Raw genomic sequence first — 25,503 nt, 5'->3', positions numbered from 1 at the left:
ATTTAAAGAAATACTACAAAATTAATTAGTGTATCTGAAGAAGTGTGCATGCACACGAAAGCTCATACCAAGAACTAACTTAGTTGGTCTTTAAGGTGCTACTGGAAAGAAATTTGTTTGTTTGTTTGTTTTACAAAATTAATGACAGTTAAAATGATGTTGGATTAAAATAAATGGTTACTATTAGTAATGGTTAAGACAAAGAGAATAAGGATGATTAACATAAATTTATAGTAAAATAAGGGAAGATTCGCTGAATAATTATAAGAATTTGGAATACAGAAACGGGAGGCAAGAGGAAGTCGAGGAAGAAAGGTTTAAGAAATTAGGATATGAAATGGTACCTGTTTTTTGTTCTGTTACTGTTTGTTGTTTGTTTATGTATGTTTTGTTTGTATTAATATAAAAATTGTTTAATAAAAATATTATAAAAAAAAAAAAGAAACCAGAAGGCTCAAATTCATTTTTGCTTGCAAACTTCAAACAGCAACAAGAACTTGGGAAGTTCCAATCAGTGTCTCGCTCTTTACACAATACAGTACAAGCCAACAACCTTCCAGATAGGCAATTTTTACTTTACACTCCTCAGCTAAACTGGAATCAGAGACACATGAAATGTAATGGGAATAGATGTACTAAATTGTTTATACCAACCAACCCTCTTCCCCTGTCCCCCCACCACATAGACATACACACACCCCAACATGCCCGAGAGTTACAGGCAACACCCTTCAGCAAAGTAGTTGCTGCTTCAAAGCAAAAGGCATACTTTAGTCCTTAAGTTAAAATACAGTGTTCTGCATAAACAGACCAGATGGGCTGCATGCTTAATGATGGTGGAAAGGCAGATAGTTTACTGCAGCTTTCATATATGCGCTGCAAAAAATGTATGAACAAATGGCGTGCTGTGACAAGTCTACCAGGCACTTCGAGAGGGGAAATTCACTCGCCTTCATGTGGATCTTGATGCCACGGTTAATACAGTCTCTGGGGAGGTGTCCAGAGTTTGTATCCACAGTGATTCATGTGCTGGTAACTTTACATTTAGACAACTATAATATGCTCTTTGTGGAGCTTCCCTTAAGGCTGGCTCAGAGGCTGCAGCTGGTGCAGAATGCTACAGTTCAGGTACTGAGTGGTGCTCCTTCCCAGTCAAATATCACGGCAGTGCTGCAAGATCTGAACTGGCTGCCTATTAGTGACTGAGCCAGTTTTTAAGCTTTGTTACCTGAATATAAAGCCCTAATCAACTCTGGGCAAGGTTACCTGAAATACCAACTTCATCTCTGCAGCCTTGTAATGGCATTAAGAAGGCTGGCAATTAGCCTTGCCATGGCTTGATGATTATCAGCTCATAGTAACTCAAAGGTGAGCTTTTTCAGTCGTTGCACCAATGTTGTGGAATGCCCTTCCAGTTGAAATGCAAGAGGTCCCATCTGTACTGGCATTCCAATGACTTTTTTCTCTGGATCTGCCTCCTGAAATCGCTGGATTGTTTTAATGGGTGGGTTTTATTGTGCATTTTAACTGTGGATATTTGTGTCTTAATGGTTCTGCTCATTCTGTTTTTTATATTCCTTAAACTGTTTAGATATTTACTCTAATGAAGCTTTGCATTGGTAGATGACACTATAAGCCATGCAAGAAGAAGCTCCTTTCCTCCCTCATTCCCTAGCACACACTCCCTGGGAGACAGAAGCAAAGGTACTCAATATTCTTTTTTGCATCAGTCCACAGCTCTTTATTATCAGCAAGACCTTCACAGTAGCAAACTAGGAACCAGGAGGCAGGAGTTCATGTCTTGTACCGAACAAAAAAATGGTTTACAGGCTACCCAAGGAGTATTTGAAAACAAAAGTCTGCAATGTTTTCTGAACATTGCAACATGGCACTTTCCCACACTCTCTTAAAATTGCAAATCTTAAATTACTTGCTTAAATTACAAGTAGCTCTCTTTGCAGCTTGACAGGTTGGTCCCCTGTCTTTGCTCAGCAAGCTCCTGCAATCCTCACCCACACATGGCTTTTGGAGGGTTGAAAGGAGGAATCAGATGTCATTTAAAGTTTGCACAGACTGAGGCTGGGCCTACACCTCCAGCACAATTAGGTGATAAAATGGCATGGACTGTATGTACTTCAGCTGAAAGATACTAGTTTGAATGTTCCCTGCTCTTCCAAACACCCCCTCCCAGCTAGATACAGTGGTACCTCAGGTTACAGACGCTTCAGGTTATAGAACACTTCAGGTTACAGACTCTGCTAACCCAGAAATAGTACCTCGGGTTAAGAACTTTGCTTCAGGATGAGAACAGAAATCACGGGGCGGCGGCACAGCGGCAGCGGGAGGCCCCATTAGCTAAAGTGGTACCTCAGGTTAAGAACAGTTTCAGATTAAGAACGGACCTCCAGAATTAATTAAATTCTTAACCTGAGGTACCACTGTATTTTTTTCGGGGGGGGGGGGGTTAAAGGGCAAATGAAACTCAAGCAAGCACAAGTCTCTGAAACTAGCACGTGCAGAGAAAAGGTTTTCTCCCAGCCCTCTGTCTGCAGTGCTGATGTTTTATTTCCAGCCAGTTTTTAGCAGCACAAAGAAACATGAGAGAATGCGACCCCACATCTGTGGTCTGAAGTGGTGAAGCTCATCTGCATCTGCAGCATCTGTAACTGAGGGTTGGAAGTACAGCAAGGTAAGAACAGGCTCCGTGCTCCCATGTCCCACTAACCTAGTAGCTAAAATATTTTCTTCCACTTCTGAGAAACTAGCATGGCAGTCCACTGCACAGAAACTTCCAAAACATACCTCAGGGGCCCATCACCATGAGTTTATGTAACTTTTGCCAAACTTGCTGAAAGAGCTGGGTCGAAGCTGGCTGGGATAAATGGACAGAGTGACTTTGGCAGCCCACCCTTAAACCTGTTAGGGAAATTAATCTGGCACCTCATCTTCAAATGAAAAAGAGAAGAGTGTGCATTATAATAAGGCCTCTTACAGCACAGAATAGTAAAACACAAAGAGTTCTTCTAAAGGATGCAGACACAGGAATGCTTTACTCAGCTCCATGGCAATCCAAAATATGAGCCTTAAGGACTGCTTGCTGAATGGGAAGTTTAGCAATTCAACACTACATTCGCCACTCGATGGTGGCAGCATCCGTTTATGACTTCCATTATCTGAAACAGATCAAACATAATAAAAAGTATTTATATTATTATCATCACCCACCACCTGGTAGCTACAATACAATACTGCCCAATAAAGGTGCTTCACACATTCTCTTGAGAGTCAGAGCAACAAGACTTAAGGAGTACTGCCTTGTAGTGAAGTATATGCATGTGTGAATCAGATCTTAGTTACACTGGAATAGAGGTGAACAGAATATTTCAACTCCCACTGGAACATGCATCATGCTAAAATTACTGGATAAACTTGAAAAGGAAATAGGAAAAATTATTACTATCTATCACAACACAAGGCCTCCTGTTACTGATTCTTGAGTGGAAACAGATAACTATTCATGCCATGGTGACTGCTATAAAGCATACCCTGGCAACAGAAAGCCAATTTCCCCCTCTTACAAGTTAACCGCCCATCATTTGGGAATCCCCATTTTTCAAACCTGACAATTTATGAAATTTCTTATTTGTACATCCAAGAGATCAAAATGTTGGAGGAAGGAAAATTAAGAGCCACCCAGTTCCACTCCTTCTGCAAGCCAGTTTAATAATTATAGGCTAGCTACCTCTTCCTCATCACATTCCAATTTTGTTCCATATTACGTTTTACATAAATTATAAGTGGTGACACTACCCAAGCCAGATAATTCTGTCCATCTGACAAAGATCAGAACAACAGTGGCTTATGACGGATGCTATGGTAGCGATCTCTAATGACTCAATATCACACATTCCAGTCTCTTGTGCATTTTAAAACTGCTGATGTCTTAAGAACCAGAGTTTAAAAAAAGCTCTTCATCATATACTTCTGTTAATTCTTCTCCTGAAATTTTGTCATGTGTCAAGTCAGCTGTCTTCCTCTTTTGAGCTATATTTCTCCCTTCAATTACATTTTTTTAAAAGTACATTTTTCTGAGCTACAGGGTTAGCAAAAACAATGCAAAACAGGGAAGTATCACCAAACAGCTGCTATTATAAGCTGTGAAAAAGATGGTGGAAAATCTTTCCACTTTGCCAGAGTTGCATGGGAACAAAGACGTGCTTTTTCCAAAGACCTGTCTGACAGAAAGTTAACAAAACATTTAGAAAGTATCATATCAAAGTCAAAATGATTCTTGCCCTTATCGTACCATTTTATATCTTACTGTCTTTGTAGCTGACTATCTATGCAAATGAAAGAAGTGTGCATGCACACGAAAGCTTATACCCAGAACAAACTTAGTTGGTCTCTAAGGTGCTACTGGACAATTATTTTTTTCTCGACTGCGTCAGACCAACAGAGCTACCTACCTGAATCTAGTATCTACACAAATATCATACTAATGAATTAGTACGGATTAGTTGAATTTGTTTCAAAGTCTGAGTAGATATAACAGCATAATCCATTGAAAAAACACAAAAGGCTTGAACAACAAATTAGTAAATTACCATGTATGTTATTCAAGGGGCTATGGGCACCACCCTCTCTTCCTACCACCTAGAGCACTGCCCTCATATGCAAGAAATAGAGGAAGTACATGCATATTTCACTTTTCCAAGAGTTCCAAGTAAAAGTCAGGCACGGTAGAATTAATCCGAGTCTTGGAAAGCACAGAAAGCTGACAAAGGATGTGGGAAAGAGTGTGTCTTTCTTAACTTTATCTTTCTGCACTATGTACTTTCCAAAGGAGAAAGGGGTCACCAGTCCTCAAGACCATGGTGGGAGTAAGGGGGAATCTCAGAGGCTTCATCAGTGCCAGGTGAAGACCTCATAATTTAACATGTGAACACTTCAGAGAACCCATTTTCCGGCAATGGTTAAAATATACCATGAGAAGGGACAGAACTTCAACACAGATCTATTAGTTATATTCCCCTGTAATGCTTGCATTGAGGAATCAGTCCTCCAATTCCCACATAGAAAAATAAGCTAAACATGCCTGCTTCAGTCATTCTACACAAAATTCTACCCTTCCCCCACAAAAAACCCAACATGACATTTTGTTAGTATGGCACTCTGGTAACAAGACCACTTTAGTTAAACGGGAAGATGCCTGCAATATTGACAGAGTGAGATCATAATTCTCATAGCCTGAACAAGACACTTAGGTAAATATTTCACCCTGTCACGTGTCTCAAGAAAGGTACTTGAAAACCAACAAATTACCGGTATCCAGCATAACTAGATTACGATAACATAAAATGCTTGGAACAGAGCAAATACGTCTGAAGAAGGTGAATTTAAATCCTGCTTGTTAGCAAAGACCAATGCCAAAGGAACGGTGCACATTCAGGAACCATATCTATGAACACAGTTTAAGTATCTTCACAAAACTATCAGGGTAATTGAATTTAGACCTCAACTTATCTCAAGTCTTCAAGTCAATCGAGAATTGAGCGAGGCAAAAGCCAGTCTCCAACAACTCTGTTCTTTAACGGTGACACATTATCGAAGCCGCACCAACAAAATAAATTATTATTGCTTCAAGCAGCAGCAAGCAGCGTTAAGCGCGGAGAAGAAATAAGCTAGCGTCAAGGCATTGTAGTGGTACACCTGTGCTCCTGGGTGCCACTTTAAAACGAAGATCCTCAAAGCAATTTACAAAACGCTGCTTTGAACTGCACTTGTGAGAAAAGTGCATTAAAATTACATGGCAGTTAATAAGGTGCCACTGAAGGGCTGCTTTATTATGCTGAATAGTTTCCACATTTAGCTAACTAAAATAATTTTAGTGAAGGTTTAATTTAACACATAGGAGGTGACAAACTAAATGTACCTAGCTAATAAAGCAGCAAATAAAACAAATGCTGCTAAAGCACCCTGAACTGCACTGTACCCAACGTAAGGCCACTTTCTTTAGTTATCAGGTTAATACATAATGCAAATTTTCACACCAAGAAATTGCACACAAGAAACGGGAGCCAAATCACCAGATTTCAGATTAGAATTGAAACTAACATGTAAGTGGGAGTAACTTCACTGAAGCCACAAGACTTGAAAGCAGAATTACCACTAAAGAACCACTTGTTAAAAGGCAACGGTGGAGGGGCAGAAAGAATAATGATTATGATTAAATATGAAAGGGTTGCATTCACCAACATTTTATTCAGAGCAGCCCCAGTGAAATTATTCAGTAGGTCTACTAGGAGTCTCACGCACACTGGATACAACCCATAGTATTCTGACTTCTCACCTGCAAAAATTTCAAACCACTGGTATCTTTTTTAATGGGCATTCTTATAACCAAACCAGAATTTTCTATAAACAGAGTGCGATTCTGCCAGTTATGAATATACAGCTGAAGTGATCTGCTAACTCATAACTCATACACAATGCACAATCTGCTAGGACAACAAGCTCGTACTGTATTGCACATACCATCAACCAACAGAGGTGCACCTATCAGGAGCCAAGTGAAGCTGCAAGAAAACCAGGCCCAATCCATTTCAAATTGTTAAGACTGAAAAGTCTTGCAAATATATGCTTACAAAAGTTACTGGCTCACAAAACATTTTACAAGTTGGCTTGTTAGCCATTTGTGGTAGCACATCAGTGGCCTAAGGAGCCAACTCTCTTGTCATTTACAGGGAAATAAGTCCTACCAGTTATTTTTACCAGCTGCAGATATCTTGGGGAGTGGATGCTTAAAGCCCGACTTGGGGGGGGGGGGACACCACATACACTGAATGACGTGAAAGCAGCATAGAATACATACATGCTTGTCAGCTTTATTTTAACTGCTTAGCATTTATAGATTAATTTATATCCTGCTCTGCCACTGCAAGTAGTCAGAGAAGCATACAACCCAGGCGGAAAAGGGAAGCATGAGATTCCTGTTGTATATAACTAGCACCACAAGCCCCATCTAATAAGGTTCCTACTGATAACTGAGCATTCAACAGACACTGCCTGTTCCCTTATTACATTTCGCTATGTCATCAAAAAGCTAAAAAGTTACTTTCATTTCTTAAATAAAGTTCTCAGAAAGCAAAAGTACAGTGGGTACAATTCTACATGATATGCAAACATTTCATTTACCGTATTTTTCGCCCTATAGGACACACTTTTTCCCCTCCAAAAATGAAGGGGAAATGTGTGTGCGTCCTATGGGGCGAATGCAGGCTTTCGCTGAAGCCTGGAGAGCAAGAGGGGTCGGTGCGCACTGACCCCTCTTGCTCTCCAGGCTTCAGGAAGCTATCCCCCCAGCCCGGCAAGCTCCCAGAGCGATGCCAAAGCTGCGCACAGCTTCGCCATCGCTCTGGGACCCGTTCTGGGGACTGGGGGAAGCTCGGGCTTCCCCCGCCCGCAGCCTCGCAAGCTCCGAGAGCGATGGCAAACGTGCGCGCACGTTCGCCATCGCTCTCCGACCTGTTCTGGGGGCTGGGGTCGGGGGAAGCTCCGGCTCCCCCCACCCCCAGCCCCGCAAGCTCCGGGAGCGATGGCGAAGGTGCGTTCACCTTTGCCATCGCTCTCGGACCCTTTCTGGGGGCTGCGGGTGGGGGAAGCTCGGGCTTCCCCCAGCCCCGCAAGCTCCGGGAACCACTCTGGCTCCCGTTCTGGGGGCTGGGGTCAGGGGAAGCTCGGGCTTCCCCCGCCCCAGCCCCGCGCATGGGGGGGAAATAATTTTTTTCCCCTTTATTCCCCCCCCCCCAAATCTAGGTGCGTCCTATAGGCCGGTGCGTCCTATAGGGCGAAAAATACGGTAGCCAGGGAAGGTTCACAATTCTCTGTGGCATCACAAAGTGCTCCTGTTCAGTGTACAATCCCATTCCCACACCGGCATGGTTTTTCATCCCCTATCAAACAGAGTTATGTGGCCACCCAATCTGCCAATCCAATGCCGTGGGGGGGGGGCATGTTCCACTCTCATATCTGAACTTCGAAATAGAGGCAATTATTTGGGGGAGATATTTCACATACCTAGAGATTCCAAGCATTTGCAATGCCCCCTATCGCTTTCTAGCCACGAATTGTTTGGTCACATATGCAAGTTCTTGAACCATTCAGATTGTATTTTTAATCAGTATCCCTGCAGCCCAGGGGGCTGGACTAGATCAGAGGTCAGCAACCTAAGGCCCATGGGGGTTATTTAACCGGCCCACGAGCCGCCCCCAAACAGAGCTGCCTGCTCAGCGAGTCCCCATGCGCTGCGCTAAACCAGTGCAGCATGATGACTCACTTCTGTGGGGCTGGAAATCACGTCTACGCAGATGCCAGAAATTGCAGGCGCACGCACGATCCAGCCCATGGAGAGATCTCCGCTGGAGTGAACTGGCCCAGGCAAGGTAAACCTTGCCGACCCCTGGACTAGATAGTCCATTGGGTCCCTACCAATTCTGTGATTCTATGGTTTTCCCCTCCTTTAATTTTTTTTTACTGTATTATTATTGCTGCCTCTGTATTCTGCCTCTGCACAGTGGATCACAGAAATGAAAAAAGAAACGTTCAAAATGAAGCTTCACAGGTAGAACGGATTATAACAAGCCATGCTTAGATTTGAAATGTTGTTTCCCATCTACGCTCAAGTCAATGCTTGGAGAAAATAAGTTACCAACTATGTTCCTTGAAAACAACACATTTCATTTGACCTTTGAGGATTCTCTGTTGTGGGCTGCTTAGACATTTATTAGGAAAAGCAAGATCAAATCAATTCAGAACATATTCAACTGGGGTCTGAGAGCTTAGATTAAAACCCTTTAATCTCATAGCAGAGAATTCTCTATGAAGTGGAATCGAGACAACATGATTTATACCATAACCAGGTTTTATCCTTGGAGCCTTATATTGTAAGAACAAATAATACTTTCTGAACTAGTAAAAATGACAGATTCAACACGGTAGTCATAGAAGAGCACATTTTGCAGCTGGTTGCAATGTTCACAAGAGTGCACAATGTTTCGTGGAATGCATAAGAATCCAGAACCAAGCCCAGAAATAAAATTTCTTAAAGGACATCCAGGGGGTGGAGGCGGAGAGAGAGAGAGGAAAGAATTGTGTTTTCCTATATAATACTTTATTTGTGAAACATTAATCATGCTGCAATTTCCAAGGCCACTTATAGAGGAAGAGGGACATCGGGGGCAAAAACAGAGTAGGGGACATAGGACTACAAAAGATTGAAAGGATCAGGGCAGGGCATGCTTTGCCCCACTCATCTGTCATGGCCACAAAGGTCCCCCACTCCTGGTCTGAGTTGGGGGGGGATGTGAAGTGTTTGGCAATGTCTGGGGGTTTGGGGAAGTCTGGTGAGTTATGGGTGACAGATGTGGCTGGTAAGCAGGGGAATAGCTCCCAGTAACTATTTTAAAATATTTGTATTCATAGGGTTCCAATATGTAATACAGAAATCAGGCTTAAATTAATTCCATTCTCTCCAGCTAACTGAACTTGATATAAATGGGAACAAACTCTTGTCTTGTTGCTTACACAGAAGATTTGTGAATATGGGTTCCCTAGACAAGCATAGAAAACTAAAAAATATGAGTTTCCAAATGAGCCCTTTATCCAGCATTAATGATGTGAAGACTGTCCACGGAAGTCTTCCCTACCTTGGTGCCCTCCAGATGATGTTGGGGCTCCCATATGCCCCAGCCAGCCTGATCAACAAGCAAGGATGATGGGAGCTGTAATTTGACAACATCTTGAGGTCACCAAGTTGGGGGAAACTGCTCCAAGGATCCAACTGACAAAGGAGGCTATTATAGGGCATGACAACTGGTCCTGATGTAATGCAAAGGTGGTCACCTATAGAAATGCACATGCTTACAGAGCATTAGATGGGTTCCCCCCCTCTTTAAATTACCAAAATATGTAACATTAAAGTTGAAGCCAAACAACAAGCCATCTTTAGAGCAACTTGCATATGTGCTGAATGTTTTGGGATGGAAAGTGAACACAGCACGAATGCGCAAACTTGACAGTCTTCAACTCAAATGCATATACTATGCCAGCAGATCTAACAGCTGAATAATAAGGTTTCCTTCAGCCCTAAAGATACTTGGTAGTTTCCTGTGTCTGACGAACGCAATAATCTTTCCCTCTCAGCTGGATTTCAGAGTTTATTTAACGTGCTGCCACTGTGCCAGGCACATGAAGAAAGCAGAGACACATGCCAGCAGAGGCACAACGTCCTTTGATGACATCCTGACTAGGCCACAAAACGGATCGCAACCTCGCCCACACTTTAGGTTCTACCTAAAACAAAAAACAAAACACCAGGCAGGTTTTAAGTTAAGGGTTTGAGAAAGAGATCAAAGTAGTGTCAAACATGGAAGGATGTATTGACTGAAATGGAGAGAGGCACGTGTATTTGTTTCTCTGGTGCAATCACTGAACGTGCTATCTTGCTTCTTCCTCTTTGCCTAAAGCCCTTTATTTCCCTTAATCTTTGCCTATTCTTCATTTGGCTTCTTGGCTATGTCTCGATCCTGATTGATTTCAATCTCCTCATCCTACCCGATGGTTGGCCTCCAAAGCTATGCTAAGCCAGGGCTTACGAGGAGGCATGTGATGCAAGCCCTAGCAGTTCCATTCTCAAAATCCAGAGTGCAAACACGCCCACTTACTGCATGTGCACTGTGATTCCAGTGCTGGATTTTTAATCTGTGTCCACACCAAGTGATCTCTACTGCATATGTATCCTGCACTTTGTTATAAGACACTAGCTCGGTGTGCTGTTTCTCAAACCAGCTTCACACAAACTGGCATCCTTAAGTTGCTCCTAACTAGTTTCCACTCAAGGTCTGTGTGAACACCTCTGATTGGTGGTAAAGGAATCACAGAAACAAACTGAAGCCATGCTAATGTGAACAGTTTGTGAGGGGGGAAGAGACCTGTAAAACACACACGCAACTCCACTTCACTGTACAATAAGACAGTAAAGGGAACACACCCTAAGACGGAACCAAGAATAATCACTTGCTGCTAAGTTTTCTGTCCTTACAGAGGGAGAGGGGAGAAAGAAGGGCTACTTTGAGGAAGTCAAGCATTCTTAAAATGATATATATCATGTTTGTCTATCAGCCATTCTAGTCAGAAGTCATGGACATTTTGGCCCTAATTTATTCATAACATAACTGATTGTGTAACCAATGTGCACTTTAGAACTTTATGCTCCATTGCACACTTTTTCACTAAATGGAACATAAGATAGATTGTATTTGCAATCCTACCCAATTACTGTAAAAAGCTGATTAAACTGTGTTTTTCTCATGAGAATGTTATGCAAGAAGACTTTTTTTCCCCCTGCTGAAAGCAGGAAAGGAACATGCAGGAAAGGAACTCACCTCAGTTATTAATGCTAGGATTAAGACTGCATTGCCACAGTTCTAATACTTCAGCAGTAAACACAAATAGTGCTCAGTTGCTAAGGTATAGCCAGAAAAAAAGGAGTATTCCTGTATGCAATTTCCTATTATGTTCCATTTCCAAACAAGGAAGCTGGGCAGATTCAGTCCTGGTTTATTTTGCAATCCATGGGGATTTCTAAAATCCAGGAGCTTTGGCTGCATATGTACATCTGGTAATTTTAGAAGTAGTCAACTACTGGAAACTACAAGGCTCACCAGAACTATGCTTTATTTCCTTCCTATCACTTATTTAATGGAAAGGAAACATTTTACTTTATTCACTCCCAACAAATGCTGGGCATCAAAACCTTAACCGGTACCCTACGAACCCTCAAGAGCCTGCAATTCAACTGTTACATGGGTATGTGAATGAACAGATTGAAAACCATTACACATTTCCCCAAATTCCCAATGGTTACTTATTCTATGAGGATTTAGGTATTTGGCCTTTCAGAGGAATCTTAGGACCTCTGAATTAAGAGCAAAGTCAATAGTCACAAGAGATAACCTGGTATTGAAAGAAGATTAAAGAGCAACTTCTCTCTCTTCTTCTGTGACTGAATCAAGTTGGCTATCACAATCACACTCTAAAAAGATAACCAATTCTAATCCTTAGGAAGGGCAGATATGATTGCTGCAGATTCACTGGCGTTCGGCTTCACTGCTGTTTCCCGAAGTAGTGTACAAACTGTGGGTGGCAAACCCTGTATATGTAAATGGTAGCAGACACATGTTGGGGAGCCCTAGGGCCAATCATATATCAGCTTCCCCAGGAACACGTGCATACATATATAAAGACACAGGTTATATATATATATATATATATATATATATATATATATATTCACTTTTAAATAACTGTGTCAAACACCAGGGTACACACAGCAATCACATGGAGCCACCCAGAGTACTGCTGAGTAACAAATTCACAAAAGCAAAAAATCAAAGAATACTGTGATATTATATATCCATGGTCTTCTGAGAAGGGTTGCTAATGGTTCTTTACTTTAAGAGAGTATATGCCATGACAAAACACTGCCGTTTCATAAGCAAGCCCCCTATTTCAGAGCATCACAGCTCTACGACAGTCTAAAGAATTTACACCAGAATTCTAAAATATTCCTCATTTTTTACATTCTGATCTGGAAATCTGCTACACGCTTAAGCATCTCTCCCGCTGAAATGAAAGGGACTAGTGTACCATGATCTTTTTAAGTTTTACATGCAACGAAATGTTATGTTATACAAGGTAGGTGCTCCACCATTTTGCTGCAAGGCTTCACAGTGTTTCCTTACATTATCACTCTCACACACATGAAGCTCACACTTCACTGTGGGTATTCTGCTGCAAGTAAACATTTATAAGGCTGGTAAAGAAAGCCACAAGTTGAGGCCCAATTGCAACTCAGCCACAGCTTCTACAGTGCAAAACCAATCAAGTCGTTTAGAAATAAGCAATTCTGTACCAGCACACATTTATAAAGGCTCAGTTAAACAAAGATTTGGTTGTTGTTGTTGTTCGTACACTATAACTGCCAAGCTCAATTCTACTTTATGCCAACAATGCCCTCCTGAGTGTGGGAGGGGGCATGAAATCTATAGCATTTGGCACATCAGAGCACACACTCGCTCTGTGTGTGGCTTCAACTGTGAACTGTTCTGATAGTCTTTATGCAACTGCTTCAAAGAAAAGTATTAGCACACAAAACTGTAAATGCTCTGCGCTAAAACTCAGCTCCAACAGTTACTGCTGAAACTGAGGTTGTAAAGGACGCTTACAATGGAATAAGTTCAACTGAACCATATGGAACTTACTTCTGAGTCAGTATGCATAGGAGAATGATGTTACTGTAATCTTGCGCATATTTACTTGGGAATAAGGGGGAGTTCCAAGAATCACTAGCACTGCATGGTGTTTCTAGCAGCAGACCCAGGAAGTTGTATTAACATGGATACACACATAATGCGCAGAGCTGCCCTTAGTCCTAATGTCAACAGCGCTTAGTTCCATGTTAGGCATGCATAGTTAAAGGTCCAATCAAACCTGCTGAAACTCTAGCCAAAACGTACAATTATTTTGCCCCTAATTTGAGCCCTGCATTTAATTGCCCTTCAAGGACCTAATATTGTTTCCTTGATGGTATCGATCAAGGTTAAAGAGACCAGGGGAGAGGTGAGGAGAGCCAAACATTCATAAAATACAATATAGGTATTAAAAGAGAAGAACTCATAATCTGTCCTGAATATTTAAGTCTTGTGGCCTTTTGAAACAATAGCAGTTTCTCTGAAGTGTTGTTTTGATGAAAATACTGTGCATGAAAATATATTTATAGAAACAGAAGAACACAGGACTTCCTGTTTTTAGCTCAGCTCCACCTTAAAAGCTATACTTTTTTCTCCTGCCGATTTATACTGCAATTAAATGTACTTCTTTGCAAATGCCAAATGAAAACAGTTGCATTTTATTCATTTACTGTTGTGAATATATAGAGAGAGGGGGAACACTCAACTTTTCCACTGTAATAGGATGCAAAGAATGGCCTTGTCGAAATAACTAAAACAGGATCATAACAATGTCAGAAAAATCATAATAGGGTAGTCTCCAAAATCCACTCCTGCAAAGATTAAAAACTTATTTAACAAAGATTAAAAACAATCCACTCAGCACCTTTCTTGCACAAATCCCATTAAAATAAGTATAACTACACAAGAAATCTGTGTTTTCATACTACCATTATTCATTTCAATGGCATCTGCACTGGAGAGGCTCCCAGAGGAATATAACTTAGATGTTTCATGTCCTTAAAAAATAAGTTGTAACAGCTGAGATCAAACACATTTCTGAGAATTATATTTAAAATGCTTCTATGCTTGCATAGAGGAGTTACAATCTATATGATAATCTATAAGAAGTATTAGTCAGGCCACTCCCCCCCCCCATTCTGAGAAGTGTCCTTTTGAGGGGGGCCACAGGAGGAATGATGGGGCCAAAATCAATGCCATATCAGTTGTATTAAACCCTTTTAAAAATAATTAAGTCAGAGACACTGTGTATTCCGTTACAAACCCCGACATACAGATATAGCTAATTGCTGCTACAGTTATACCAAATGGCAAATGGAATATGATAGTAAATTTCATGTCAGCTTCAATTTCCCCACCAAGATGGCAACATCAGTGTTAAAAATATCTCAGATTTGAGGTACAGGAGTATTTTCATTTCAGTTTGAAACAATGCCACAGTAATTCTATCAAGATGAGCTACTGCTTATATAGGTTTTTTGAAAACACATACAGAATACTCCACTTATTTCATACCAGTTTCTCATTGATACCACAGCTCTGATTATAGACATCTCAACTGCATCTGGAAATTTTCCACACTCTTTCTAGCAAGCAAGCTAACATCTAATGGTACATGAATAATACCTCAGGGATTACTAATGTAGTAAGTCAACTGTTTTGAAAGTTTTGCAGTCACACATAATATAAGACAGACATTGCACAATGTATGTAGGATGGTTAGATATTCAGAAATTGAAACACAATATGCCAAGTAATCTACATGCCAAAGTTATCTATAATAACTTAAAGTCCTTTTAAAATTCACACAAGTCAGATATCAACCACCACCAAGGACTCTTAAACGCACGCAGGCTTGGATGGCACGAGCCTACCATTCAGGAAGGAAGTGATGTATATAGAACAAAATTGCTCACTCCACACTACATTGAAATAGAAGACTGGCACCAAAAGGAGACAACATGACCACTCTCACTTCCTCACACCCCACCCGTGACATTTTGCAAATAGTAATAATATATCCCAAAAGGAAACACAATATACTCTTTCAGAATAGGAAGTACTACAGACAGGCAACTGCATTAATGACAGGAGAGGCTCATCCGCCCCCCAAAAGAAACCTTGCTCACTGATGTCACCCTGGGGGGGGGGGGACAGCACAAGACCAGTCTGTTGCAACACTGCCAAGTTTGAAAATTCAGTAGTACTGCCAACTACAGAAGCCACCGGCAACTCAAAACTTTAATACGCGGGTCAGAGCAGCCTGCAAAGTTGCCCCAAGTTCCCCACTAATCTTTCACCCTTCAAATGTCAGTGCTATGAAGGGACAAAAAGAGAGAAAACACACACTTAATTTAGTCAGCTTTCGAAAACAACAAAATACACACTGTCCTCACAATGGTTCTATTCCACACCAGGATGCTAAGGTGAGATGGCGTTCCAGGCACTGCATCTACAATACTAAGACTGTGGTGCCATGACTAAACGGGGCAGACAAAGTCACCTTAGGAAGCATTGTGGAAAGAAACACTATTAACCAGCAGCCCAAGTTCCTGGAAAACAGAAATTCCTATTCCAAATGATTTCTAATGACCCCACTTACTACTCTCACTATGCAGAAAGAGGCCAGGCATGCTCTGATGATACCTTTTGGATGATGCCAGTGGCAACAACACGAGGCATCACAAGTCCCTCCCTGCGCCATTTTGAATTACCCGTCCATCAAAAAGACTTTCCTGCCAGTGCTTGGCCACTTTTTAATTTCCGAAGCTATGCTTTGCAACTTGTAGTGTTCCCAACACAAACTTGAAACCAAGTTTCATTTTAAAAATCAAAAATCGCTGGGACAGAGGGGAGGTGTGTGTGTGAGAGAGAGAGAAGCAGAGAGAGAACGGCTACTGCTAGCGAAAAAGAGGGGTGACACTTTTTTAAAAAAGAACATTCATCTGGAAGCAGCCAAAAGCATTGTCATAAAGTCAAGGGTTGTATTTTGACCCAAACTGGGACCCTCAGCAAAAACACAATTACACAGCAGAAGACAAGACCTACCTCCTCAGGAACTCAGCAGCAGAATGGCAGCAACAGGATGAACCCTGCAAGCAGTACAGAGAAGCCAAGCTGCTGGGGATCTTCCCACCAACCACAACAACCCAAAACAGAGAAGTACAGTGTCTCTGGCACCGTTTCTTTTCCTGATATCCTGTTGCATGGGAAACTGTGGGGAAATCCTGTATTTTACTTCCCTATTACTGGCACAAGCAAGAAACTTAAGTCCAAGTGGAGTGTGGTGGGGAGGGGGAGCAACACCGGCCACAAGTTAACAATGTGCCATTCTAGGCGTTGCCTGCCAATGATTTGTCTTTCCCCAATGCAGAGTGCACCAAAGCAACCTTGTGGGAGGGTCACCAAGATGTTAGTTTTGGAGACACAGGTTCCGCTTATTATACTGGGGGGTGGAAGTGAAGAGCAGGTCCCTGAGTTCAGATCCTATTGGTTAAACTCCCTTATATCACCTCTCCCCTCCCCCAGAAAATGTTGTTATACGCCACAAGAGGTTCTGTGAACAGAAGGAGTGACCACCATGTCCAGCCAAAGACATCAAAATAGTAACCAGAAGGCGTAAGGAACATTTGCCTGCCTGGCAGCCACTCCCAACAGAGATGCCTTAGAAGGAAGGAAGGATTCCAGTTTATGTACGCCCTACAAAGAAAAACCCCACCATTCAACTAGCCCTGGTAGAGGAAGGAAGCCCCCCCCCCTCCCATCACATATTTGCATCCACATCAACCATAATAGGAGCTCCTAGCGCAACACACCCCTTTCTCGATGGAGCAGCCTGGGTTCTCCTGCTTCCAGGATGCAGTTGGGACACCCTCCCCCGCCTAAATAGCAGCTATCCTTCATTAACCGACGGGCAGAGCAACCCAATCATACAAAGGGGGGGGGATTCCTCCAGAGGCAAGTCTTAAAAAACTGCGCAGGGGAGGGGGTGTCAAAGAAGAAACGTGTCTCTGTACTGTCAAAATCGCACAAAACCACCCCCCTCCCACCCTCAACATACAATATGGGGTCCTGACTCCTGTCACCCTTTGCTACCCTGGGTGGGTCAGGAACCCCCCCCCCCCACTCTGCAATCTCCCCTCCCCCCCCGGCTCGCCCCGCCAAGCACACACACGTCCCCTGCCTGCACTCCGGCCAGGCACTTCTCTGGCCGGGCTCCAGCCTGGCTGTCAAGGCTCCTCTCCTTTTCCTGGCCGGGTGCAAGACCTCCCCACCCGCTTCCCCGTCCCCTCCAACCTTCCTGGGGGGGTGAAGCGGGGAGACGCTTCGGCTGCTTTCCTTACCCCGGAGGGAGCACACCCTGACCCCTCCCTGCCGGGCCCTGAGCCAAGGGGAAGCAGCAGGGCCCCTCGGCCTGGCGGCGGGAGGGAGGGAGGCGAGCCGGCCCCGCACTGGGCCGGGAGGGAGGGAGGGACCGGGAGACCGAGCCAGCCGCCGCCTCTGCGGCCGCAGCAGCAGCGGCGCCCCGGCTGCCCCTTCCTGCGCACCTTACTCACCCCGTCGCCGCTGCCTGCCGGGGCGAGCCAAGCCGGCCGCCCGCTCGCTCGCTTCCGTCCTTCTTTCCTTCCTTCCTCCGGCTCTGCGCTCGCTGCCTGCCTGCCTGCCTTGCTGGGCTTGAGGCGCGGCAGCTCCAGTGCGCGGCGGCGGCGGCGGCGGCGGCAGCTCATCCGCTCCGCCCCCCTTCCCTCCCTTCGCTTCCCTCCTCGGGCTCGGGGAGGAGCCGCCGCGCCGGCGGAGGAGGAGCGAAAGCGGCGGAGGGGCGGAGCAGCGAGCTCGGCCGGGCAGGAGGGGTCAAAGCGCCCGCGCGAACGTTGCGCCACTTTCGTTTTGGAGGGGCGCGAGTGATGAAGTCTCCAAGACTAGAGGAGATTCAGTGCCGGATTTACGTATAAGCTAAACAAGCTATGGCGTAGGGTGGGCCCCCAACAAATTTAAAGGGGGGATAAACCTAGATGTACCTTTCCAAAATATAAGATAAAAAAAAATAAAACCTACATACAGCAACAATGTTTTGTGTTGTGTAGGCTCGTATGATGTAAGTAATGGGCCCCAAATCATTTTAAGTTGGAGCTTGATAATTATTTCACTATTAATATACTTCTTCTTAATTGTATTTCACTATCAATATACTTCTTTTTAATTGTATTTCAGTTCCACAATTACTTTGCTAAAATACATATTTTGTTCCGTGCGAATGGCTCTAGATACCTATTAGGTCCATAAATTACCATATAGCATATGTTCAACATAAAAAACAGCGACAATTTGTTGTTGACAAAGGACAGCTGGACATATAAAGAGCCCCATTACCTTCAGTAGCTTAGGGTCTCATCAAACCTAAATCCGGCCCTGATAGAGATATAGATATTTATATAGATATAATACATGCACATGCCCTTATGAAAGAGGGGAGGGGGCTGTTAGTTTTAAATGCATCATACCAGCAAGTAATAAATAGTTGAAGATAAGGCTAGGTTGGGGGGGGGGGAAATATTCCTGTCTGCTTAAAGAGTTAAAAAAGAAGATAGCATTCAAGAAAGGGGTGATGTGGTCACCATGTAGATGTTGCTTCTGTACTATTTATTTATTTCTGACTACATTTTACTAGGATTTATAAAGAGATAAAGCTTATCTATCATACGTCTTTTTTGTCCAAAACTATTTAAAAAAGATCAAAATACAATAAAAACATAGGGGGAAAGAGAGAAAAAGAAAAGCAGGAAAAATAGAGAGAGGAAAAAGATTAAGAAGAAATAATTGGCAAGAGATTTTAATAGAGTGAGAGAAAGTATTCTGTACTATTTACACAATCATTTAGGGTTTGCCCAACCTGTAACAAGCCAAACATTCACTGTCTATGTTACAGGGGAGCATAAGTCACAACGCACAATACCAAGGCTTGGGTTCACCCCGATGCAAAGCCGAAATAGGCCTCTCTCACACCATGTGCAGGACTGAGCATAGATCAACTGCTTGTGAGCATCACAGCTGACTGGGAACCAGAGCTGAAACTCTTGTGTGAAACTCAATGAGCCTACCTTTCCCCAAGCCAGAGTGAGCGATTCCTGGCCTCTTCTCCACTGTAAATTTGTGAGTCATCCTAAGACTGTACATGCTATACCTTTTAAAGCACATCTGAAGCACATTCTTTCCCTCAAAGAATTCTGGGCACTGTAGTTTACCCCTTGCAGAGTTAAATTTTCCAGCACCCCTTAGCAAACTACAATGCCCAGAATTCTTTGAGGAAAAGAATGTGCTTTAAAGGTACAGTGTGTCCGCAAGCCTTGGTGTGATGTTTGTCACATGGTTTGTCCTTGCAGGATTTGTTTTTCTTTAACAAATAGCCTGCAGGGGGAAGGAGAGCCAGATTGGGGATGGCAGAGTAGGGTGGGAACATTAACCCTTTCCCCAGCCTTAGAAGAAAGTATCCTATTGGTGCCAATGGGATCTCTTCTCTAATTGCAAATAGACTCTATGCTGGGAGGTGTGAGGTTATTCTGATTGTGACCATTGACCCCCCCTTCCCCCCCACACGGTCTGGCTCACCCCACCCATGTGTGCCAGCAATTTGTTTAAAAAATATTTATGTCTACTTTGGTCCTCTAGAACAGGCAAGATTCAGTGAAATGTTGAGCTTTGTTTTAAACTGAGGGCTGTTTGATTATTTTTTTTGTCAGTTAAACATCATTTCTTCCACGACTTGCAATATTATTAAGTGTGTTCTTATTGCTAAGGGTTCCAGCTACCAAAACTGTCAAAGTCAGTTCCACAATACATAACAGGCAGCCTTCCAAACTGCATCCTGAATTTGAACTGCAGGCTTACATAATAATTGCAACGGACAGATAAATGTGATCAGGCCAGTGTGCATGGAGAAATATAACCTGTGATTATTAGCCATGAGACTTGTGTTTCTCATTGGAAATGTCTGACATATGCATTATACAGACAACTTTTTTGATGCAGACAGTATCTGTCAATGTACACTTATTTATTTTTAATAAATAATTTTAATTGCCACAATAAGTACTTTTGCTATGCACACGTTAAAAAGTCATGTGAAGTATACATTTAGTACAAAGATTCATAATAACCTAATCATTACACAGCCAGAGTCCATTTTGGCTGAGAGTCCTGGAAGACCTGCTCCCTGCTTTGCAGACCTTTTTCTACCTGGCTTGGGAGGGTGGGGCCCTGACTGACTCCAGCTACAAAATCTGAGGCTGCTGAACAGAATAGTGGGCTGGGATCCTTGTTTAGGGGGTTTTGCTGCAAGGGGCTATTGTTGATGTAATTTTTTGTATATTTTGTATCTTATGATTTATGTGGGAAACGTTCAGTTTGGTTGTGCACTTTTTGATGTTTTGTTTATTTTTTTATAGCTACATTCTTTATGTTCGTGGTTATGCAATTTTTTTATGTTGTAAGCTCATAGCATGGTTTTAACTTTGGAAAGACAGCATACAAATAAAACTGATTAATCGTCATCAAATTAGATGTTTAAAAAGAAAACTCTGCTACTTATGCAGAGCAGTTTTCATGCATGTGTAATTGCAGCCAGATAGGGATGAATTTCAACAAAAAAAATGGTTCTATAGAGTGCTGAACCAGAAGAGAAGCAGGTTCTAGACTGGGGACCCATAGCCACTTCCTCTCCAAAACGAAAGCCAGGTTAAGCACACTCATTTAAGCATGTGACACAGGTCACTTATTGTTCAGTCCTTTATGACATTCAATAAAAGTTACTCCATGTGTGCTTAGAATGGGAGCCTTAGTGCTAACAATATTTTAGCCCTCAATAAACAAAAGGAAGGCTGTTGTATTTGTTTTTCACACATTTGCGCACAATTTCCAAAACTCTTCTGGTTAAAAATCACTCCAAAATTAAATTAAAAAGTGAGTCCTGTGTCTTTGAGGGGAAATCAGGGTTGACGTTTTGCTGGCTGTGGTTTGCATACTTCTCATCCCACTGCATTCCACATATAGAAAGCTGACTGGGCTGGCAAATGAATCCTGCTTCAGTGATGACACCAATATAGTGTCCATCTATACATTGAAACAAAGAGAAGGACATGAAAGGTATTAGGATGATGCATAGTAGATGTACATCTTCTCTAAAGAATTCACATCAGGCATAGCAAAATGTAGTGCTTTACATGAAATCAGCAATAAGACATGGGTCACCTAGATGCCTGCAACCTATAATACCTTTGTAAGTCCTGTTGTTAAGCCCTTGGTGGAATTTATGCTGGCAGTAGGTAGAATTCCAAAGAGAATATTCATCCTAACCAAGTATTAAAACACTTCCTTAGAATTCCTCCAACTGTCTTTGTGAATATGGTTCTTTAGAAAGAGCAACATATGCTTCTCTTAGTCCTTGCCACTTCCAGACCTCACACCAAGAATTTTGTTTAGGACCACATTATACAAATGTAAACAGCACTGTGGATTAAAGTTTTTTTGGAGTCAGGATCATTTGCAATGGCTTGAATAACAGAGGAACAAACCATGCCAAAGCAGAGAGCAAGCAATTAAGTAGATAACTTTTACTCCTTATCAGAATAGAAAAATGTGTAGTTAACTGTTAACAGCACAATGAAGAGCACGACTGGTGCAATGTACAAAGAAACCAAATTATATGAATGCTGCTTGCTTTGTTTCTAGTGCAAGGCTAGCTTATTTTGAATTATTTCCGGATTAAACAGCCTGTCTTCTACCATATAAAATGCAGCTTTAGTTTCTTCACAGTCTTTTTGGCCCTTGAACATCTACAGTTGACCATGAAATCCCTTTTGGTGAACTGCGTCTTCACTTTAGAGCATGCTCTTTAACGTCTCTCGTTGCCGTAAGTATTCATTGTGTTGTCATGAAAAGCTTTTATTGCAAAACTCATAAAACTAGTTAAAGACATGTCCTGTGGTAGATGACAAATGGCCATAAAGTTATTCAAATGCTGCTGCAGGACTGTAAAACTTCCTTGATCATGGAAAAAGACACTGCAGTTGTAGGAAACCCTTGAATTAAAAAAAAATATCTGAGGAAACAGATGAGAAATGATGCATCTTGCTCAATGTTTCACAGAATATAGAGTAAGAGTAATCTGCGTGAATATCAAGAGAACTAAATATGCTCTGACTCTTGATGGTTTCCCCTTCCGTTTTCCCTCCTTCAGAGTTGGCTTTGGATTTGAAGGTCTATCTTGCAAAGTTCCTCCTGGTAGGCTCTCTCCAACATTAGTGCCCCCTCAGGCAGTTTATCAGCTGGTGATGGCAGCAAGTAGCCCTGTAATCAGTGCAAGGCAGCTGTGGGCAACCCACCATTTTAATTACTATTGCTCTTGTTATTTATTCAATATATTACCTGCCCTTTACCTTCAGCTCCCAGGACAGGTTACAACAACTGAAAGGTCAATTTAAAAAAAATATCAAATTACCCACAATGCTTCTCACATAGCTCCAGTGGGGCTACCATTTTAATGTTCAACATTGGCCTGGAATGGCATTATATCAGGAGCATTATGGGTAATTTAAATGGCAGATGTCCCAGGGGCACATATCCCAGCAACTGCTCAAGCGTACTGGCATCTACCCCTCCCCTTCTTTCACATGCCACATTTTGCTTCCTGGAAAGAGTAATAAATAATATAAGTAGAAACAGAGTTGAAGTACTGGTAGTTCAGCAAAATGACTCTTAACTTCATTGTGTGTCTCCAGGAGATATAGATTTTCCCATTTTCAATGGTGATGAAAGAGGAATCCATTTAAAATTAATTTATACATGGAATCTGCCAGTTCTGACCCAATCAAGCTTTACCTGCTTTATTCCAGCAAGTTGCTCATACATTATTGGTTGTTTTGTTTTTAAGTCCAACTATATATATATATACCGGTATATATATCTCACAAAAAAGAGACAAGCCCCATGTGGTACTATATTTCTACAACTTTTTTTATAAGTATTTTACACAGTTATATGCACTTTTGTTTATCTGTTTTTGTGCTGGAGTGTATATGCATATAATACTATATGTGTAATAGTGCATATAATATGCTAGAATTTGTAATATGTTTTAAATGGAGATCAAGAATAAGGAAAAACAAACATGCAAATGAGTTCAATGTCAAAATTATCAGAAAATGTCATCCCTAATTGTAGATTTTATGGAGCAATGCAGTAGATAGCTTGTTGCATACTCAAGAAGATCACTGAATGTCACCTAATGGAATGTCCCTTCTAGTCAAATCAGCAGCACCAATTGAGGCATGAATACTTTCCAGCTATGGTTTGCAGCAGGAATTTTAGTAATCATACTGATCACCCATCTCTCATCATGCGTTGACAAGGGTGCAGAGCAAGTTCAAAGAGCAAGGATGGAAGGATGGAAGACTGAAGAAACCCCAACTAAAGAATCATGGCAAGAAAAATGGATGGACTATGCAGAACTGGCAAAATTGACATATAAGCTACGGGACAAGGATAACTGGCTTTGTAAAAGGTTCCCATTCATCCTTAAAGTATCTGAAGACGCAACAAAGCGAACTGGACTCCCTGGCAGGTTTTGAATAAACATTCACAATTTTTTTTCTGATAGTAATCAGCTAAACAGTTTGAGGATCTATACAACTTTGTAACATGCAGAAAACAGCATTATTAGAGAAACCAAAGACTGGAACTGAGGGAAGTCGGGGGGGGGTGTTCTGTGTGGGAGGGGGGAGGGAGGAAAAATTGGGGGGGGAATAAGGATGATATGTTTTTGGATAATATGTCTTGTTATAATTTTGAACAAAAAAAACAAAAAACAAAGAGCAAGTTGTATTCATATAAGCAGGCCACTCTATTTCACCAATTTTTGAGTTGTTGACGTATGACATTGCGGGAAGACTACCTGAAGGCCAGGCACCAAATCTGCCTATATGTGATGGTTTGTGCAGTGCTTGGTTTTCCTCAAACACTATAGAAGATATTGCTGCTGGAAATCAGTACAAATTTACTAAGAAGCCCATAAAAAGTTTTTATCGCCAGATAAAACCATTTCTCTGTGCATAGTGAATAAATGCTTTTAATTCTCAAATGGCACAGTGAGAGACTCCAAAGATTATGCCCTTACTAAGGTCCTGCGACGAATCAGCATTTTCCAAGAATCCATTAAGAACGATGGGATTACTAGAACTGTAACACTGACCCAAGTCTGTCCATAATTTATGACTTATTTATTCCATTACCATTTTCCCAAGTAGTTCAAGTTAGCATATATGTGTTCACAAACACACACACACCAGCTTTATTACCACAACAATCCCATGGTTGTTGCATATCAGTCGTTGGGAGCTATTAACCAAAGAATTTCTCTTCTGCCTTTTTACATCTGAAAGCTTCATATGGCAATCAGAAAGAATCTTTCTCTGAGAACAAGATTTACACACACACAAACGTGTTTATGGGGCTGAAACATCAAATGCATTTAAATGTTAATGGAATGATGACCACTTTGATGCATTAAGCTATCCTTTTTATTTATTTAGATTACTTACCCACACTTTAACATAAGATCCTAGTGCTGATTACCAAAAATAAAAATATAAAAAATCCAGTTATAAAATAAAGAAAACCATTACAGCCATAAAAAGGAAAATGTAAAAGCACTTAAAAACAGTTTCATCTGTAAAACAACTCCACACATGAAAACAATATGAACACTTTAAAACAATTCTGCATATAAAAACAGTTAAGTTTTTAAAAAATCCAAAACAGATGCAGACTGGGACCTTACAACTTTGTCTTCCTCACCTACATTTCCCATGATTCCTCAGAACATTTCCGTGTCTACTCTTCTTCGCCAAGAACAACACATGCCTATGTGGAAGGTGTGTGGGTTTCCCTTGGTTCTCTTGTTTCCTTTCCTCAACTTCTTGTCTGCTTCCATTCAGGTCCTTGCCTCTCACCCTTGTGCATTCCTAATTCTCTTCAGCTCATCCCACTTCATTCAGTCACCCTGCCTGCTAGTCCTGCCATCACTGGTCTCCCAATTCCTGGTTTCTCTTCTTACCCAGCTTCCAAAACTTCATGAAACTCTTTTCTGCCTCTGGGGTCAAAGAATATGCACTATTTACACTGGTTACTGGGCCTTTGGCTGCAC

General features: G+C 41.9%; 1 protein-coding gene across 3 annotated transcripts in view; it reads right to left on the bottom strand.

Annotated features, from left to right (window-relative positions):
* Positions 1-18,076, bottom strand: part of RAP1A (RAP1A, member of RAS oncogene family) — a 93,121-nt gene extending 75,045 nt beyond the window's left edge. Inside the window, exon 1 of one of the 3 annotated variants that reach the window (XM_053393484.1) lies at positions 17,864-18,076. The gene's annotated coding sequence lies outside the window, so the exon portion shown is untranslated. Of the gene's footprint in view, positions 1-17,650; positions 17,742-17,863 lie in introns of those variants that run through there. The other 2 variants (XM_053393482.1, XM_053393483.1) reach the window with 2 other exon arrangements.
* Positions 18,077-25,503: the final 7,427 nt, after the last annotated feature.

The sequence above is a fragment of the Podarcis raffonei genome, chromosome 6, assembly GCF_027172205.1.
Source record: "Podarcis raffonei isolate rPodRaf1 chromosome 6, rPodRaf1.pri, whole genome shotgun sequence".
NCBI lineage: Eukaryota > Metazoa > Chordata > Lepidosauria > Squamata > Lacertidae > Podarcis > Podarcis raffonei.
The sequence above is the reverse complement of the archived record's forward strand: the minus strand, read 5'-3'. Positions and strand labels throughout refer to the sequence as shown.